The following is a 20880-nucleotide window of genomic DNA, read 5'->3' on the forward strand; positions in this document are numbered from 1 at the left end:
GGGGGGGGAGGATACGGGATTTAGAGGTGGAATGAAGAGAGGGAACAGGGGGAGTGGTGCAGGTGAAACAGGGAGGAAGAGGGGGGAACAGGGGGTGCTGTACAGGTGAAACAGGGATGGGGATGTGGGAACAGGGGGAGTGGTGCAGGTGAAACAGGGAGGAAGAGGGGGGAACAGGGGGTGCTGTACAGGTGAAACAGGGATGGGGATGGGGGAACAGGGGGAGTGGTGCAGGTGAAACAGGGATGAAGAGGGAGAAACAGGGGGGAGTGGTGCAGGTGAAACAGGGATGAAGAGGGAGAAACAGAGGGAGTGGTGCAGGTGAAACAGGGATGGGGATGGGGGAACAGGGGGGGTGGTGCAGGTGAAACAGGGATGGGGATGGGGGAACAGGGGGAGTGGTGCAGGTGAAACAGGGATGGGGATGGGGGAACAGGGGGAGTGGTGCAAGTGAAACAGGGATGGGGAGGGGGGAACAGGGGGAGTGGTGCAGGTGAAACAGGGATGGGGATGGGGGAACAGGGGGAGTGGTGCAGGTGAAACAGGGATGCAGAAACAGGGGGGAGTGGTGCAGGTGAAACAGGGATGGGGATGGGGGAACAGGGGGAGTGGTGCAGGTGAAACAGGGATGGGGATGGGGGAACAGGGGGAGTGGTGCAGGTGAAACAGGGATTAAAGGAGAATTTATATAAGTAGATAGATGGATGTTTACATTGATTGCTAAATATATACATTGACGGATAGACGGATGCATAGATGCATCCGTCTATCTGATGGATGGAAAGACATATGAGTAGATGGATGGATAGACAGAAGAGTTGATGGACGGATAAATGGAATATAAATGTATATAATGATAAATGGTTGGTTTATGGGAAGATAGATTGATGGATTGACAGATATAAGTAGATAGGTTGATGGATTCATTTGTGCTTATCTCTTGAGGTTCTTCTTGAGATGATTAGGGGGCTTTAGTGTCCCCGGGGTCCGGTCCTCGACCAGGCCTCCACCCCCAGGAAGCAGCCCGTGACAGCTGACTAACACCCAGGTACCTGTTTTACTGCAAGGTAACAGGGGCACAGGGTGAAAGAAACTCTGCCCATTGTTTCTCGGCGGCGCCCGGAATCGAACCCGGGACCACAGGATCACAAGTCCAGTGTCCAGTGTGCTGTCCGCTCGGCCGACTGGCTCCCCGGTCGGAGGGGAGCCGGTGAACAGGCGAATCAGGTTAAAGAATATCTGTCGATTTGCTATTGCATCAACTGAGATTCGATATGGGACCATTAGGATTATAACCAACGAACACTCTCCGTTTAGACGGTAGGCCTCCAGTTTGTGTGTGTGTGTGTGTGTGTGTGTGTGTGTGTGTGTGTGTGTGTGTGTGTGTGTGTGTGTGTGTGTGTGTGTGTGTGTGTTAGAGAGAAATAGATGTAGTAGATATTAAAAAAAGGAAAAATACATATATTTGATAGGCGGGGTCCAAGAGCTAATAACTCGATTCTGCAGATACATGTAATAAATACAAGGAGAAAATAAATACACACACACACACACACACACATTAATTGATAATGGACTGTTTTGTGTGCGTATCCATGTGTACTATTGTCAAGACCGACAGACACGTGAAGCTATGTGTGTGTATGTGTACCTGTAATTGAACTGACATGTGTACGGTAATTATCTGTATGTGTCCATTTTAAAGGTACACATTAGTGAATGTGTATTTATGTAAATTGATTGACATATGTACGTGTGCGCGCGATTAGTGTTACTGTAATTTATATGGTTAACATTTATACGTTTGAATGACATAGTTTCCCATTATTGTCACATTTTTTGTTACATGTCTACTATTGTCAAGATGGACAGACACGTCCAGCTATGAGTGTTTATGTGTACCAGTAATTGAACTGACATGTGTACTGCAACTATCTGCGTGTGTCCATTTTAAAGGAATATATTAGTGAATGTTTATTTATGTAAATTGATTGGAATATGTATGTGGACGCTCGGTTAGTGTTACTGTAATTTATATGGTTAACATTTATACGTTTGAATGACATAGTTTCCCCTCATTGTCACATTTTTTGTTACTATTTCGCTGTTCACTCTCACTCTCTCTGAATCCCGTGGACTAATTGTGCTCACGTGTGTTTGTGTAGGGTAGGGGAACCATATGCTTTTCACACCATAATTTGCAACTATTTGCTAAGAAATATTTAAAAAGATCATCTATGTTTTTATTAAGTGTTCTTTTTCCTAACATACAAGTCAATCCCACAGTACCTAACCTCAGTCAGAAACACTTTTTTTACTATATCTCGCAACGTCTTTTGCATATATATCCTATCTTAAATAATTAACAATTTTAATTCATAACTGGCAACCCCCCTCCCATCCAAAGCTCTCAAAGCCACCAAACATCATTCCTTTCCCTTAACCTCTCCCAAATTATCTTTTGCACCAATTCACAAACTAGGGGGCTTCATAGCTGAGTGGACGTCGCTCTCGACTCGTAATCGTAGCTCATTCGATCCCACGGTGATGGAACAAACGGAAATCAGCAGAGTTTCTATCATTCTGATGCCCCTGTTACCTAGCAGTAAATATGTACCTGGGCGTTAGACAGCTGTTACGGGCTGCTTCCTGGGTGTGTGTGTGTGTGGAATGTTTTTTATTAGTTAGTAATAATTGATTGATTGACAGTTGAGAGGCGGGCCGAAAGAGTAGAGCTCAACCCTCGCAAGCATAACTAGGTGAACACAACTAGATAAATACTAACCAACCACGATCTCGAAAATCCATTACACACACAACCCCCCCTCCCCCTCCTCCCCCCCCCCCCAACTCCCCAAATCGTTCTACCTAAATCAATAAAAAATTAAAACAAATCAATTAATTCACCAAAAATACTAACTATAAATAAAGGAACCAAATTTGAGACATACAGCGACTCCAGCGTGGTCTAGTCGGAAGAGATCGTGTTCTCATCTGGATAGATTGCGATCGAGTCTGTCGGAACGGTTGTGTAACTGCAGGGCACAAATATTTGTGTGTCCCCTCCTGTAGCTGCCTCTGTTTCGTCAGGTTCCCTGGATAGCTGGAATTGGCCTGGCCCTTGGAAAGTGGGGAAGGGGTGAAATCCGTTGGGCCCACGGATGGATATCTTGGATCCATGGACCTAGAGCAGGTCTAATCACCTGGGATTCGAACCCACGGTGGGAATAAGGGAAGGGGGGGGGAGGGATGTTTCCCTTGAACCAAACCTCACATAAACCCGGACACTCACACACACACCCTCACCCGAACACTCACAGGGGCACTCACACTCACACACACCCATAGACTGTGATAAGGGAGACCATCTGAGGGGACACAGATGGCCTCCTGGACCCACAGGATGGACACACACGCACCCGGACACTCACAGGGACACTCACACTCACACACACTCGCCCGGACACTCACAGGGATATACACACTCACACACAGACACACATCCATAGACACAAACTGTGATAAGGGAGACCATCTGAGGGGACACAGATGGCCTCCTGGACACACAAGTATATATCAATATTTAATTTATTATTTATTATTTAATTTTATTAAATAAATAATAAAATTAATGTTTTTTAATAAATTATTATTTTATTAAATTATTAAATAATTATATTAATAAAACAAATTAAATTAAATTTAATAATTAAATATTTATTATTTAATTTACAAATATGACAGATTTTTTAAATATATATATATATATATATATATATATATATATATATATATATATATATATATATATATATATATATATATATATATATATATATATATATATATATATATATATATATATATATAAACATGTGAACAAGCCTTTATGGTCCCCTGGACTACATGCAACTGAAAACTCACATGCCAGAAGTGACTTGAACCCATACTGCCAGGAGCAATGCAACTGGTATGTACAGGACGCCTTAATCCGCTTGTGTCAATTTTAAAGGAATATATTAGTGAATATTTATTTATGTAAATTGATATATATATATTTATATATATATATATATATATATATATATATATATATATATATATACATATATATATATATATATATATATATATATATATATATATATATATATATATATATATATATAAAGAGAATGTCTGTCTATGTAATGAGGCCACATGCTGGAGGCTGCAGCCATACACAGATTTATTTTAAAATTTATTTATTAATATATTATTAAGGCTTATTATTACTAAATTAATGTATTTGTAGAGGGAATGGTCTGGGGTAGGGAACGAGCATAGGTTGGTCAGTGTTGACTTTAGCTAAAGGATTTAGGAATAATTATTAATTATTCTTATCACTCCCCCCCCTTACCAATTTAATTAAAGTTAATTGTAAAATAGTGCTTGAGATGGCTGAAGACTTTTCCGTACTTAGAAAAAAACTAAATTAAACACATAAAGAAGTTTATTGGTCCTGATTTAAGTTAAAGGAAGAGGTGCAAAGGTGGTGGGGGGGGGAGGATACGGGATTTAGAGGTGGAATGAAGAGAGGGAACAGGGGGAGTGGTGCAGGTGAAACAGGGAGGAAGAGGGGGGAACAGGGGGTGCTGTACAGGTGAAACAGGGATGGGGATGTGGGAACAGGGGGAGTGGTGCAGGTGAAACAGGGAGGAAGAGGGGGGAACAGGGGGTGCTGTACAGGTGAAACAGGGATGGGGATGGGGGAACAGGGGGAGTGGTGCAGGTGAAACAGGGATGAAGAGGGAGAAACAGGGGGGAGTGGTGCAGGTGAAACAGGGATGAAGAGGGAGAAACAGAGGGAGTGGTGCAGGTGAAACAGGGATGGGGATGGGGGAACAGGGGGGGTGGTGCAGGTGAAACAGGGATGGGGATGGGGGAACAGGGGGAGTGGTGCAGGTGAAACAGGGATGGGGATGGGGGAACAGGGGGAGTGGTGCAAGTGAAACAGGGATGGGGAGGGGGGAACAGGGGGAGTGGTGCAGGTGAAACAGGGATGGGGATGGGGGAACAGGGGGAGTGGTGCAGGTGAAACAGGGATGCAGAAACAGGGGGGAGTGGTGCAGGTGAAACAGGGATGGGGATGGGGGAACAGGGGGAGTGGTGCAGGTGAAACAGGGATGGGGATGGGGGAACAGGGGGAGTGGTGCAGGTGAAACAGGGATTAAAGGAGAATTTATATAAGTAGATAGATGGATGTTTACATTGATTGCTAAATATATACATTGACGGATAGACGGATGCATAGATGCATCCGTCTATCTGATGGATGGAAAGACATATGAGTAGATGGATGGATAGACAGAAGAGTTGATGGACGGATAAATGGAATATAAATGTATATAATGATAAATGGTTGGTTTATGGGAAGATAGATTGATGGATTGACAGATATAAGTAGATAGGTTGATGGATTCATTTGTGCTTATCTCTTGAGGTTCTTCTTGAGATGATTAGGGGGCTTTAGTGTCCCCGGGGTCCGGTCCTCGACCAGGCCTCCACCCCCAGGAAGCAGCCCGTGACAGCTGACTAACACCCAGGTACCTGTTTTACTGCAAGGTAACAGGGGCACAGGGTGAAAGAAACTCTGCCCATTGTTTCTCGGCGGCGCCCGGAATCGAACCCGGGACCACAGGATCACAAGTCCAGTGTCCAGTGTGCTGTCCGCTCGGCCGACTGGCTCCCCGGTCGGAGGGGAGCCGGTGAACAGGCGAATCAGGTTAAAGAATATCTGTCGATTTGCTATTGCATCAACTGAGATTCGATATGGGACCATTAGGATTATAACCAACGAACACTCTCCGTTTAGACGGTAGGCCTCCAGTTTGTGTGTGTGTGTGTGTGTGTGTGTGTGTGTGTGTTAGAGAGAAATAGATGTAGTAGATATTAAAAAAAGGAAAAATACATATATTTGATAGGCGGGGTCCAAGAGCTAATAACTCGATTCTGCAGATACATGTAATAAATACAAGGAGAAAATAAATACACACACACACACACACATTAATTGATAATGGACTGTTTTGTGTGCGTATCCATGTGTACTATTGTCAAGACCGACAGACACGTGAAGCTATGTGTGTGTATGTGTACCTGTAATTGAACTGACATGTGTACGGTAATTATCTGTATGTGTCCATTTTAAAGGTACACATTAGTGAATGTGTATTTATGTAAATTGATTGACATATGTACGTGTGCGCGCGATTAGTGTTACTGTAATTTATATGGTTAACATTTATACGTTTGAATGACATAGTTTCCCATTATTGTCACATTTTTTGTTACATGTCTACTATTGTCAAGATGGACAGACACGTCCAGCTATGAGTGTTTATGTGTACCAGTAATTGAACTGACATGTGTACTGCAACTATCTGCGTGTGTCCATTTTAAAGGAATATATTAGTGAATGTTTATTTATGTAAATTGATTGGAATATGTATGTGGACGCTCGGTTAGTGTTACTGTAATTTATATGGTTAACATTTATACGTTTGAATGACATAGTTTCCCCTCATTGTCACATTTTTTGTTACTATTTCGCTGTTCACTCTCACTCTCTCTGAATCCCGTGGACTAATTGTGCTCACGTGTGTTTGTGTAGGGTAGGGGAACCATATGCTTTTCACACCATAATTTGCAACTATTTGCTAAGAAATATTTAAAAAGATCATCTATGTTTTTATTAAGTGTTCTTTTTCCTAACATACAAGTCAATCCCACAGTACCTAACCTCAGTCAGAAACACTTTTTTTACTATATCTCGCAACGTCTTTTGCATATATATCCTATCTTAAATAATTAACAATTTTAATTCATAACTGGCAACCCCCCTCCCATCCAAAGCTCTCAAAGCCACCAAACATCATTCCTTTCCCTTAACCTCTCCCAAATTATCTTTTGCACCAATTCACAAACTAGGGGGCTTCATAGCTGAGTGGACGTCGCTCTCGACTCGTAATCGTAGCTCATTCGATCCCACGGTGATGGAACAAACGGAAATCAGCAGAGTTTCTATCATTCTGATGCCCCTGTTACCTAGCAGTAAATATGTACCTGGGCGTTAGACAGCTGTTACGGGCTGCTTCCTGGGTGTGTGTGTGTGGAATGTTTTTTATTAGTTAGTAATAATTGATTGATTGACAGTTGAGAGGCGGGCCGAAAGAGTAGAGCTCAACCCTCGCAAGCATAACTAGGTGAACACAACTAGATAAATACTAACCAACCACGATCTCGAAAATCCATTACACACACAACCCCCCCTCCCCCTCCTCCCCCCCCCCCAACTCCCCAAATCGTTCTACCTAAATCAATAAAAAATTAAAACAAATCAATTAATTCACCAAAAATACTAACTATAAATAAAGGAACCAAATTTGAGACATACAGCGACTCCAGCGTGGTCTAGTCGGAAGAGATCGTGTTCTCATCTGGATAGATTGCGATCGAGTCTGTCGGAACGGTTGTGTAACTGCAGGGCACAAATATTTGTGTGTCCCCTCCTGTAGCTGCCTCTGTTTCGACAGGTTCCCTGGATAGCTGGAATTGGCCTGGCCCTTGGAAAGTGAGGAAGGGGTGAAATCCGTTGGGCCCACGGATGGATATCTTGGATCCATGGACCTAGAGCAGGTCTAATCACCTGGGATTCGAACCCACGGTGGGAATAAGGGAAGGGGGGGGGAGGGATGTTTCCCTTGAACCAAACCTCACATAAACCCGGACACTCACACACACACCCTCACCCGAACACTCACAGGGGCACTCACACTCACACACACCCATAGACTGTGATAAGGGAGACCATCTGAGGGGACACAGATGGCCTCCTGGACCCACAGGATGGACACACACGCACCCGGACACTCACAGGGACACTCACACTCACACACACTCGCCCGGACACTCACAGGGATATACACACTCACACACAGACACACATCCATAGACACAAACTGTGATAAGGGAGACCATCTGAGGGGACACAGATGGCCTCCTGGACACACAAGTATATATCAATATTTAATTTATTATTTATTATTTAATTTTATTAAATAAATAATCAAATTAATGTTTTTTAATAAATTATTATTTTATTAAATTATTAAATAATTATATTAATAAAACAAATTAAATTAAATTTAATAATTAAATATTTATTATTTAATTTACAAATATGACAGATTTTTTAAATATATATATATATATATATATATATATATATATATATATATATATATATATATATATATATATATATATATATATATATATATATATATATATATAAACATGTGAACAAGCCTTAATGGTCCCCTGGACTACATGCAACTGAAAACTCACATGCCAGAAGTGACTTGAACCCATACTGCCAGGAGCAATGCAACTGGTATGTACAGGACGCCTTAATCTGCTTGTGTCAATTTTAAAGGAATATATTAGTGAATATTTATTTATGTAAATTGATATATATATATATATATATATATATATATATATATATATATATATATATATATATATATATATATATATATATATATATATATATATATATATATAAAGAGAATGTCTGTCTATGTAATGAGGCCACATGCTGGAGGCTGCAGCCATACACAGATTTATTTTAAAATTTATTTATTAATATATTATTAAGGCTTATTATTACTAAATTAATGTATTTGTAGAGGGAATGGTCTGGGGTAGGGAACGAGCATAGGTTGGTCAGTGTTGACTTTAGCTAAAGGATTTAGGAATAATTATTAATTATTCTTATCACTCCTGTCGGAAAATCCGACACCATTTAATAATATACAGACAGATAATAAGTGCTGCTGTATTACCAACAAGTTACCCATAGAAAACGTAACTTGTAGTGGAATTACCGTCTAAAGAAAACGGGATATCATCACCACATACTATTATAATTCACCACCTATTATGGTGGGAATTATTCTTAAATACATTAGTCTTTGGACTTTACCATCATAAAAACATCTTATATAAATTAACTTAATTATCAATATTAAAGTAGAGTAAATGTGACCCTTCTATCACTTTCTGAAATCTGGACAAAGTAGGCCAGGCGTCAGAGTGGGGAAGGAGGGCAGCCATTATTGTTATTGAGACCAGAGGCTCACACGGGAGCAAATTCGGCTCCTGTTAAATTTACTTGGACGTAGTGTTATGGAACCCAAAGGTGTACCATTGTCAACACGCTGTCTACAAATACAAGTTAAGTGTCTATCCGAAACCCGTTTATCATTCATTTATGGCCATTAATGTCAGGATATAGGGTTAGCCGGTTAGAACGCGAAATCGCCTCATACTAAAGGTAATTAAGCCAGGTCTTTCATGTTCCATGTACTGTATACAGTTTTCTCTGAAATACTTGTCATATATAGGTTTCTGGCTTCACAGCTAGCGCACTTTTGACAGGTCAAGACGAGGATGCAAGATTGGTGCACCAGTTACTGGGTGATATGGAAGCTACCTCAAAGAGGATAATTTGGTGTCTACACCCTAGTTATACCTGGTGGACTAACCTGCTGTACTATAAGATAAGGAACCTCATCAATGTATGTAGCTATTACTGTAGTTTGATTGGCTGCATATATATTAATATAATAACCCCCCCTAATGTGTAGAGGATCGATTTGTGAGATTATGAGATTATTGCAGAAATACAGTCCACTTATCATTATACAAATTGCTATCGAAGTATATAAATTAACGTAAATATAAATTCATATAAATTAAATAAATATAAATCTCACAGGTCGGTTCCCACATTATTTGGTCATCTTCGAACCGGATGACGGATTATTTGATCCTTTGAACCCACATTTGGTCATCTTAGTACCGGATGAACCAGTTAACCAAACCAGTGGATTCATTAAATATACTAGTGCAGTGTTATTTAAACAAAGCCAGCAGTCAAGACGGCAGCGTAGCCTCGAGGGAGCTCAGGAGCCTCCCTCAGCCCAGTTCAGCTTCGTCAGCGGTTTCATGCACACCCACAGATATTTGGTGGTGTGTTATTTCGTGAAATGACAGCGCTAATAGAAGCCAGCCAAATTAGTGGCTGTGTCCTCCCAAGATTGTTCACGGATTTCGTGGTGTTACATTTCGCGAGAGATTATCTACGAATTTTGTGGACTTTATTTCGCGAGGTCACTAATAATATTTAATACTTCTAGATAATATTAGAAGTTTCATAGAAGCTAATTAAGAGGCTATTATCAATAATTGTGTATATTATTTCTCCAAAATAGAGAATTATTTAATATATATTGCACTAGTGATCACAGTATAATATTTACTAATTGTCAACCCACAACAGGGTAGGATATGACTAGTTGAACTATTATTGCTCATCCTAGTCCCATTATTACCATAGTCAGTTGTACTATATTGAACAACCTAACACCATTAATGAATGGTCCAGACCCTAATTTGGGTGTAATTTTTAACAACTCGAGTTGAGTTGTATATATAATAAATTACTTATGATCATTACACCTTTGAGTGATTAATTAGTGTCTCTACCATCCTAGGGTGATATAGAAGAGCTAACCTAAAGGTACTTCCAGTGACACTGGTTTATCACTCAAATCATTAGTGTGGATGATTGTATATATATATAATGTGTATTAATTTTAAGTGCTAACCTCTAGTAGAGGTAGGATTATTGCCTAGTGAGTTCAGAATTTACCCTAGGCTACCATTAGTGTTTGTTCAGTATTATGAGCAGCCCAAGTACAAGCCCCACAAGGCTTCACCAACGAGCCAGTATGGATAATGCAGGGAGAATGAAAAGAACCCTTGCAGGTCTTAAAGGCCACTTAACAAGACAGATCAAGAAATGTGAAGATTTGTCACAACAATCAACAGATGATTATGCTGACCTGGAAAGCTATTATCAAGCAGCTGCAGGTAAATTTAAGCAAATCAAATGCCAAATGGCTGTCCTTGTGGGGACAGACTACTACCATCAATTCATCGGTAGCCCTACTAAATATCAGGGTATAACCATGTTAAACTCTGCAGGAGGTAAATTACTCTCAGGCCCAGTATCAAGCCTGAGGAGACCTATGCCTGCAGATAAGCAATACCAGTAGAGATCTAAATTTGTCAGCTGATTATATTTCTCCAGTAGCATTATACTAAGGAGATTACAGCTGACTATACCAACAGAAGTTGATGTTAGTATCATCATTTGAAGCTGAAGATGAGTTCATGAGGCCTCAGTGGCAAATCAGTGAACAGTAGCCTAAAACAGCTACAAGTCACTGCGACCAATGTCACTGAACCCACTGCAGTCTCAGAACCATACTTTACTTTAATGATGAGCTATTCAATCCTCTGAATCAATTAATTAAATTAAACCCCAATAAATCTGATGACTGATTTGATACATTTATTATTTAATCAAGATGTATTCCTTGGGCCTCAGTGTTTATATATCAGTGACCAGTTACCTGAAGAAACTTCAAGTTATATCTAAGGTCACTGATCTCACTGCAGTCCCTGAATCATACTTGACTGTAGTACTTGATCACATCCAGTCTTCTGGGTTAAATAATATGTATAAGGCTTGAATATTAGCCTTTCAAGAGTTGACAGGGAAATGAAATCGCATTAGACTTCTAACCCCTGCAACTCTAGTACGGGACATCCGTCCTGTACGAACAGACGCACAAATGTGTGATTACTAACTACTAACATCAAATTAATCAAATAATTCGAAGGAGGAGTATCGGTGTTCGTCTGTTCTAAACAGGACTTCGACCCGTGAGCAGCCCCCTGGGGAATTATGTCGGAAAATCCGACACCATTTAATAATATACAGACAGATAATAAGTGCTGCTGTATTACCAACAAGTTACCCATAGAAAACGTAACTTGTAGTGGAATTACCGTCTAAAGAAAACGGGATATCATCACCACATACTATTATAATTCACCACCTATTATGGTGGGAATTATTCTTAAATACATTAGTCTTTGGACTTTACCATCATAAAAACATCTTATATAAATTAACTTAATTATCAATATTAAAGTAGAGTAAATGTGACCCTTCTATCACTTTCTGAAATCTGGACAAAGTAGGCCAGGCGTCAGAGTGGGGAAGGAGGGCAGCCATTATTGTTATTGAGACCAGAGGCTCACACGGGAGCAAATTCGGCTCCTGTTAAATTTACTTGGACGTAGTGTTATGGAACCCAAAGGTGTACCATTGTCAACACGCTGTCTACAAATACAAGTTAAGTGTCTATCCGAAACCCGTTTATCATTCATTTATGGCCATTAATGTCAGGATATAGGGTTAGCCGGTTAGAACGCGAAATCGCCTCATACTAAAGGTAATTAAGCCAGGTCTTTCATGTTCCATGTACTGTATACAGTTTTCTCTGAAATACTTGTCATATATAGGTTTCTGGCTTCACAGCTAGCGCACTTTTGACAGGTCAAGACGAGGATGCAAGATTGGTGCACCAGTTACTGGGTGATATGGAAGCTACCTCAAAGAGGATAATTTGGTGTCTACACCCTAGTTATACCTGGTGGACTAACCTGCTGTACTATAAGATAAGGAACCTCATCAATGTATGTAGCTATTACTGTAGTTTGATTGGCTGCATATATATTAATATAATAACCCCCCCTAATGTGTAGAGGATCGATTTGTGAGATTATGAGATTATTGCAGAAATACAGTCCACTTATCATTATACAAATTGCTATCGAAGTATATAAATTAACGTAAATATAAATTCATATAAATTAAATAAATATAAATCTCACAGGTCGGTTCCCACAACTCCCCCCCCCCCCCCCCCCCTTACCAATTTAATTAAAGTTAATTGTAAAATAGTGCTTGAGATGGCTGAAGACTTTTCCGTACTTAGAAAAAAACTAAATTAAACACATAAAGAAGTTTATTGGTCCTGATTTAAGTTAAAGGAAGAGGTGCAAAGGTGGTGGGGGGGGGGGTGAGGATACGGGATTTAGAGGTGGAATGAAGAGAGGGAACAGGGGGAGTGGTGCAGGTGAAACAGGGAGGAAGAGGGGGGAACAGGGGGTGCTGTACAGGTGAAACAGGGATGGGGATGTGGAAACAGGGGGAGTGGTGCAGGTGAAACAGGGAGGAAGAGGGGGGAACAGGGGGTGCTGTACAGGTGAAACAGGGATGGGGATGGGGGAACAGGGGGAGTGGTGCAGGTGAAACAGGGATGAAGAGGGAGAAACAGGGGGGAGTGGTGCAGGTGAAACAGGGATGAAGAGGGAGAAACAGAGGGAGTGGTGCAGGTGAAACAGGGATGGGGATGGGGGAACAGGGGGGGTGGTGCAGGTGAAACAGGGATGGGGATGGGGGAACAGGGGGAGTGGTGCAGGTGAAACAGGGATGGGGATGGGGGAACAGGGGGAGTGGTGCAAGTGAAACAGGGATGGGGATGGGGGAACAGGGGGAGTGGTGCAGGTGAAACAGGGATGGGGATGGGGGAACAGGGGGAGTGGTGCAGGTGAAACAGGGATGCAGAAACAGGGGGGAGTGGTGCAGGTGAAACAGGGATGGGGATGGGGGAAAAGGGGGAGTGGTGCAGGTGAAACAGGGATGGGGATGGGGGAACAGGGGGAGTGGTGCAGGTGAAACAGGGATTAAAGGAGAATTTATATAAGTAGATAGATGGATGTTTACATTGATTGCTAAATATATACATTGACGGATAGACGGATGCATAGATGCATCCGTCTATCTGATGGATGGAAAGACATATGAGTAGATGGATGGATAGACAGAAGAGTTGATGGACGGATAAATGGAATATAAATGTATATAATGATAAATGGTTGGTTTATGGGAAGATAGATTGATGGATTGACAGATATAAGTAGATAGGTTGATGGATTCATTTGTGCTTATCTCTTGAGGTTCTTCTTGAGATGATTAGGGGGCTTTAGTGTCCCCGGGATCCGGTCCTCGACCAGGCCTCCACCCCCAGGAAGCAGCCCGTGACAGCTGACCCAGGTACCTGTTTTACTGCAAGGTAACAGGGGCACAGGGTGAAAGAAACTCTGCCCATTGTTTCTCGGCGGCGCCCGGAATCGAACCCGGGACCACAGGATCACAAGTCCAGTGTGCTGTCCGCTCGGCCGACTGGCTCCCCGGTCGGAGGGGAGCCGGTGAACAGGCGAATCAGGTTAAAGAATATCTGTCGATTTGCCATTGCATCAACTGAGATTCGATATGGGACCATTAGGATTATAACCAACGAACACTCTCCGTTTAGACGGTAGGCCTCCAGTTTGTGTGTGTGTGTGTGTGTGTGTGTGTGTGTGTGTGTGTGTGTGTGTGTGTGTGTGTGTGTGTGTGTGTGTGTGTGTGTTAGAGAGAAATAGATGTAGTAGATATTAAAAAAAGGAAAAATACATATATTTGATAGGCGGGGTCCAAGAGCTAATAACTCGATTCTGCAGATACATGTAATAAATACAAGGAGAAAATAAATACACACACACACACACACACATTAATTGATAATGGACTGTTTTGTGTGCGTATCCATGTGTACTATTGTCAAGACCGACAGACACGTGAAGCTATGTGTGTGTATGTGTACCTGTAATTGAACTGACATGTGTACGGTAATTATCTGTATGTGTCCATTTTAAAGGTACACATTAGTGAATGTGTATTTATGTAAATTGATTGACATATGTACGTGTGCGCGCGATTAGTGTTACTGTAATTTATATGGTTAACATTTATACGTTTGAATGACATAGTTTCCCATTATTGTCACATTTTTTGTTACATGTCTACTATTGTCAAGATGGACAGACACGTCCAGCTATGAGTGTTTATGTGTACCAGTAATTGAACTGACATGTGTACTGCAACTATCTGCGTGTGTCCATTTTAAAGGAATATATTAGTGAATGTTTATTTATGTAAATTGATTGGAATATGTATGTGGACGCTCGGTTAGTGTTACTGTAATTTATATGGTTAACATTTATACGTTTGAATGGCATAGTTTCCCCTCATTGTCACATTTTTTGTTACTATTTCGCTGTTCACTCTCACTCTCTCTGAATCCCGTGGACTAATTGTGCTCACGTGTGTTTGTGTAGGGTAGGGGAACCATATGCTTTTCACACAATAATTTGCAACTATTTGCTAAGAAATATTTAAAAAGATCATCTATGTTTTTATTAAGTGTTCTTTTTCCTAACATACAAGTCAATCCCACAGTACCTAACCTCAGTCAGAAACACTTTTTTTACTATATCTCGCAACGTCTTTTGCATATATATCCTATCTTAAATAATTAACAATTTTAATTCATAACTGGCAACCCCCCTCCCATCCAAAGCTCTCAAAGCCACCAAACATCATTCCTTTCCCTTAACCTCTCCCAAATTATCTTTTGCACCAATTCACAAACTAGGGGGCTTCATAGCTGAGTGGACGTCGCTCTCGACTCGTAATCGTAGCTCATTCGATCCCACGGTGATGGAACAAACGGAAATCAGCAGAGTTTCTATCATTCTGATGCCCCTGTTACCTAGCAGTAAATATGTACCTGGGCGTTAGACAGCTGTTACGGGCTGCTTCCTGGGTGTGTGTGTGTGTGGAATGTTTTTTATTAGTTAGTAATAATTGATTGATTGACAGTTGAGAGGCGGGCCGAAAGAGTAGAGCTCAACCCTCGCAAGCATAACTAGGTGAACACAACTAGATAAATACTAACCAACCACGATCTCGAAAATCCATTACACACACAACCCCCCCTCCCCCTCCTCCCCCCCCCCCCCCCCCAACTCCCCAAATCGTTCTACCTAAATCAATAAAAAATTAAAACAAATCAATTAATTCACCAAAAATACTAACTATAAATAAAGGAACCAAATTTGAGACATACAGCGACTCCAGCGTGGTCTAGTCGGAAGAGATCGTGTTCTCATCTGGATAGATTGCGATCGAGTCTGTCGGAACGGTTGTGTAACTGCAGGGCACAAATATTTGTGTGTCCCCTCCTGTAGCTGCCTCTGTTTCGACAGGTTCCCTGGATAGCTGGAATTGGCCTGGCCCTTGGAAAGTGAGGAAGGGGTGAAATCCGTTGGGCCCACGGATGGATATCTTGGATCCATGGACCTAGAGCAGGTCTAATCACCTGGGATTCGAACCCACGGTGGGAATAAGGGAAGGGGGGGGGAGGGATGTTTCCCTTGAACCAAACCTCACATAAACCCGGACACTCACACACACACCCTCACCCGAACACTCACAGGGGCACTCACACTCACACACACCCATAGACTGTGATAAGGGAGACCATCTGAGGGGACACAGATGGCCTCCTGGACCCACAGGATGGACACACACGCACCCGGACACTCACAGGGACACTCACACTCACACACACTCGCCCGGACACTCACAGGGATATACACACTCACACACAGACACACATCCATAGACACAAACTGTGATAAGGGAGACCATCTGAGGGGACACAGATGGCCTCCTGGACACACAAGTATATATCAATATTTAATTTATTATTTATTATTTAATTTTATTAAATAAATAATCAAATTAATGTTTTTTAATAAATTATTATTTTATTAAATTATTAAATAATTATATTAATAAAACAAATTAAATTAAATTTAATAATTAAATATTTATTATTTAATTTACAAATATGACAGATTTTTTAAATATATATATATATATATATATATATATATATATATATATATATATATATATATATATATATATATATATATATAAACATGTGAACAAGCCTTAATGGTCCCCTGGACTACATGCAACTGAAAACTCACATGCCAGAAGTGACTTGAACCCATACTGCCAGGAGCAATGCAACTGGTATGTACAGGACGCCTTAATCTGCTTGTGTCAATTTTAAAGGAATATATTAGTGAATATTTATTTATGTAAATTGATATATATATATATTTATATATATATATATATATATATATATATATATATATATATATATATATATATATATATATATATATATATATAAAGAGAATGTCTGTCTATGTAATGAGGCCACATGCTGGAGGCTGCAGCCATACACAGATTTATTTTAAAATTTATTTATTAATATATTATTAAGGCTTATTATTACTAAATTAATGTATTTGTAGAGGGAATGGTCTGGGGTAGGGAACGAGCATAGGTTGGTCAGTGTTGACTTTAGCTAAAGGATTTAGGAATAATTATTAATTATTCTTATCACTCCCCCCCCCCCCCTTACCAATTTAATTAAAGTTAATTGTAAAATAGTGCTTGAGATGGCTGAAGACTTTTCCGTACTTAGAAAAAAACTAAATTAAACACATAAAGAAGTTTATTGGTCCTGATTTAAGTTAAAGGAAGAGGTGCAAAGGTGGTGGGGGGGGGGGTGAGGATACGGGATTTAGAGGTGGAATGAAGAGAGGGAACAGGGGGAGTGGTGCAGGTGAAACAGGGAGGAAGAGGGGGGAACAGGGGGTGCTGTACAGGTGAAACAGGGATGGGGATGTGGAAACAGGGGGAGTGGTGCAGGTGAAACAGGGAGGAAGAGGGGGGAACAGGGGGTGCTGTACAGGTGAAACAGGGATGGGGATGGGGGAACAGGGGGAGTGGTGCAGGTGAAACAGGGATGAAGAGGGAGAAACAGGGGGGAGTGGTGCAGGTGAAACAGGGATGAAGAGGGAGAAACAGAGGGAGTGGTGCAGGTGAAACAGGGATGGGGATGGGGGAACAGGGGGGGTGGTGCAGGTGAAACAGGGATGGGGATGGGGGAACAGGGGGAGTGGTGCAGGTGAAACAGGGATGGGGATGGGGGAACAGGGGGAGTGGTGCAAGTGAAACAGGGATGGGGATGGGGGAACAGGGGGAGTGGTGCAGGTGAAACAGGGATGGGGATGGGGGAACAGGGGGAGTGGTGCAGGTGAAACAGGGATGCAGAAACAGGGGGGAGTGGTGCAGGTGAAACAGGGATGGGGATGGGGGAACAGGGGGAGTGGTGCAGGTGAAACAGGGATGGGGATGGGGGAACAGGGGGAGTGGTGCAGGTGAAACAGGGATTAAAGGAGAATTTATATAAGTAGATAGATGGATGTTTACATTGATTGCTAAATATATACATTGACGGATAGACGGATGCATAGATGCATCCGTCTATCTGATGGATGGAAAGACATATGAGTAGATGGATGGATAGACAGAAGAGTTGATGGACGGATAAATGGAATATAAATGTATATAATGATAAATGGTTGGTTTATGGGAAGATAGATTGATGGATTGACAGATATAAGTAGATACGTTGATGGATTCATTTGTGCTTATCTCTTGAGGTTCTTCTTGAGATGATTAGGGGGCTTTAGTGTCCCCGGGATCCGGTCCTCGACCAGGCCTCCACCCCCAGGAAGCAGCCCGTGACAGCTGACCCAGGTACCTGTTTTACTGCAAGGTAACAGGGGCACAGGGTGAAAGAAACTCTGCCCATTGTTTCTCGGCGGCGCCCGGAATCGAACCCGGGACCACAGGATCACAAGTCCAGTGTGCTGTCCGCTCGGCCGACTGGCTCCCCGGTCGGAGGGGAGCCGGTGAACAGGCGAATCAGGTTAAAGAATATCTGTCGATTTGCCATTGCATCAACTGAGATTCGATATGGGACCATTAGGATTATAACCAACGAACACTCTCCGTTTAGACGGTAGGCCTCCAGTTTGTGTGTGTGTGTGTGTGTGTGTGTGTGTGTGTGTGTGTGTGTGTGTGTGTGTGTGTGTGTGTTAGAGAGAAATAGATGTAGTAGATATTAAAAAAAGGAAAAATACATATATTTGATAGGCGGGGTCCAAGAGCTAATAACTCGATTCTGCAGATACATGTAATAAATACAAGGAGAAAATAAATACACACACACACACACACACATTAATTGATAATGGACTGTTTTGTGTGCGTATCCATGTGTACTATTGTCAAGACCGACAGACACGTGAAGCTATGTGTGTGTATGTGTACCTGTAATTGAACTGACATGTGTACGGTAATTATCTGTATGTGTCCATTTTAAAGGTACACATTAGTGAATGTGTATTTATGTAAATTGATTGACATATGTACGTGTGCGCGCGATTAGTGTTACTGTAATTTATATGGTTAACATTTATACGTTTGAATGACATAGTTTCCCATTATTGTCACATTTTTTGTTACATGTCTACTATTGTCAAGATGGACAGACACGTCCAGCTATGAGTGTTTATGTGTACCAGTAATTGAACTGACATGTGTACTGCAACTATCTGCGTGTGTCCATTTTAAAGGAATATATTAGTGAATGTTTATTTATGTAAATTGATTGGAATATGTATGTGGACGCTCGGTTAGTGTTACTGTAATTTATATGGTTAACATTTATACGTTTGAATGGCATAGTTTCCCCTCATTGTCACATTTTTTGTTACTATTTCGCTGTTCACTCTCACTCTCTCTGAATCCCGTGGACTAATTGTGCTCACGTGTGTTTGTGTAGGGTAGGGGAACCATATGCTTTTCACACAATAATTTGCAACTATTTGCTAAGAAATATTTAAAAAGATCATCTATGTTTTTATTAAGTGTTCTTTTTCCTAACATACAAGTCAATCCCACAGTACCTAACCTCAGTCAGAAACACTTTTTTTACTATATCTCGCAACGTCTTTTGCATATATATCCTATCTTAAATAATTAACAATTTTAATTCATAACTGGCAACCCCCCTCCCATCCAAAGCTCTCAAAGCCACCAAACATCATTCCTTTCCCTTAACCTCTCCCAAATTATCTTTTGCACCAATTCACAAACTAGGGGCTTCATAGCTGAGTGGACGTCGCTCTCGACTCGTAATCGTAGCTCATTCGATCCCACGGTGATGGAACAAACGGAAATCAGCAGAGTTTCTATCATTCTGATGCCCCTGTTACCTAGCAGTAAATATGTACCTGGGCGTTAGACAGCTGTTACGGGCTGCTTCCTGGGTGTGTGTGTGTGGAATGTTTTTTATTAGTTAGTAATAATTGATTGATTGACAGTTGAGAGGCGGGCCGAAAGAGTAGAGCTCAACCCTCGCAAGCATAACTAGGTGAACACAACTAGATAAATACTAACCAACCACGATCTCGAAAATCCATTACACACACAACCCCCCCTCCCCCTCCTCCCCCCCCCCCCAACTCCCCAAATCGTTCTACCTAAATCAATAAAAAATTAAAACAAATCAATTAATTCACCAAAAATACTAACTATAAATAAAGGAACCAAATTTGAGACATACAGCGACTCCAGCGTGGTCTAGTCGGAAGAGATCGTGTTCTCATCTGGATAGATTGCGATCGAGTCTGTCGGAACGGTTGTGTAACTGCAGGGCACAAATATTTGTGTGTCCCCTCCTGTAGCTGCCTCTGTTTCGACAGGTTCCCTGGATAGCTGGAATTGACCTGGCCCTTGGAAAGTGAGGAAGGGGTGAAATCCGTTGGGCCCACGGATGGATATCTTGGATCCATGGACCTAGAGCAGGTCTAATCACCTGGGATTCGAACCCACGGTGGGAATAAGGGAAGGGGGGGGGGGAGGGATGTTTCCCTTGAACCAAACCTCACATAAACCCGGACACTCACACACACACCCTCACCCGAACACTCACAGGGGCACTCACACTCACACACACCCATAGACTGTGATAAGGGAGACCATCTGAGGGGACACAGATGGCCTCCTGGACCCACAGGATGGACACACACACC

The sequence above is a fragment of the Procambarus clarkii genome, chromosome 12, assembly GCF_040958095.1.
Source record: "Procambarus clarkii isolate CNS0578487 chromosome 12, FALCON_Pclarkii_2.0, whole genome shotgun sequence".
In the NCBI taxonomy this organism is placed as follows: domain Eukaryota; kingdom Metazoa; phylum Arthropoda; class Malacostraca; order Decapoda; family Cambaridae; genus Procambarus; species Procambarus clarkii.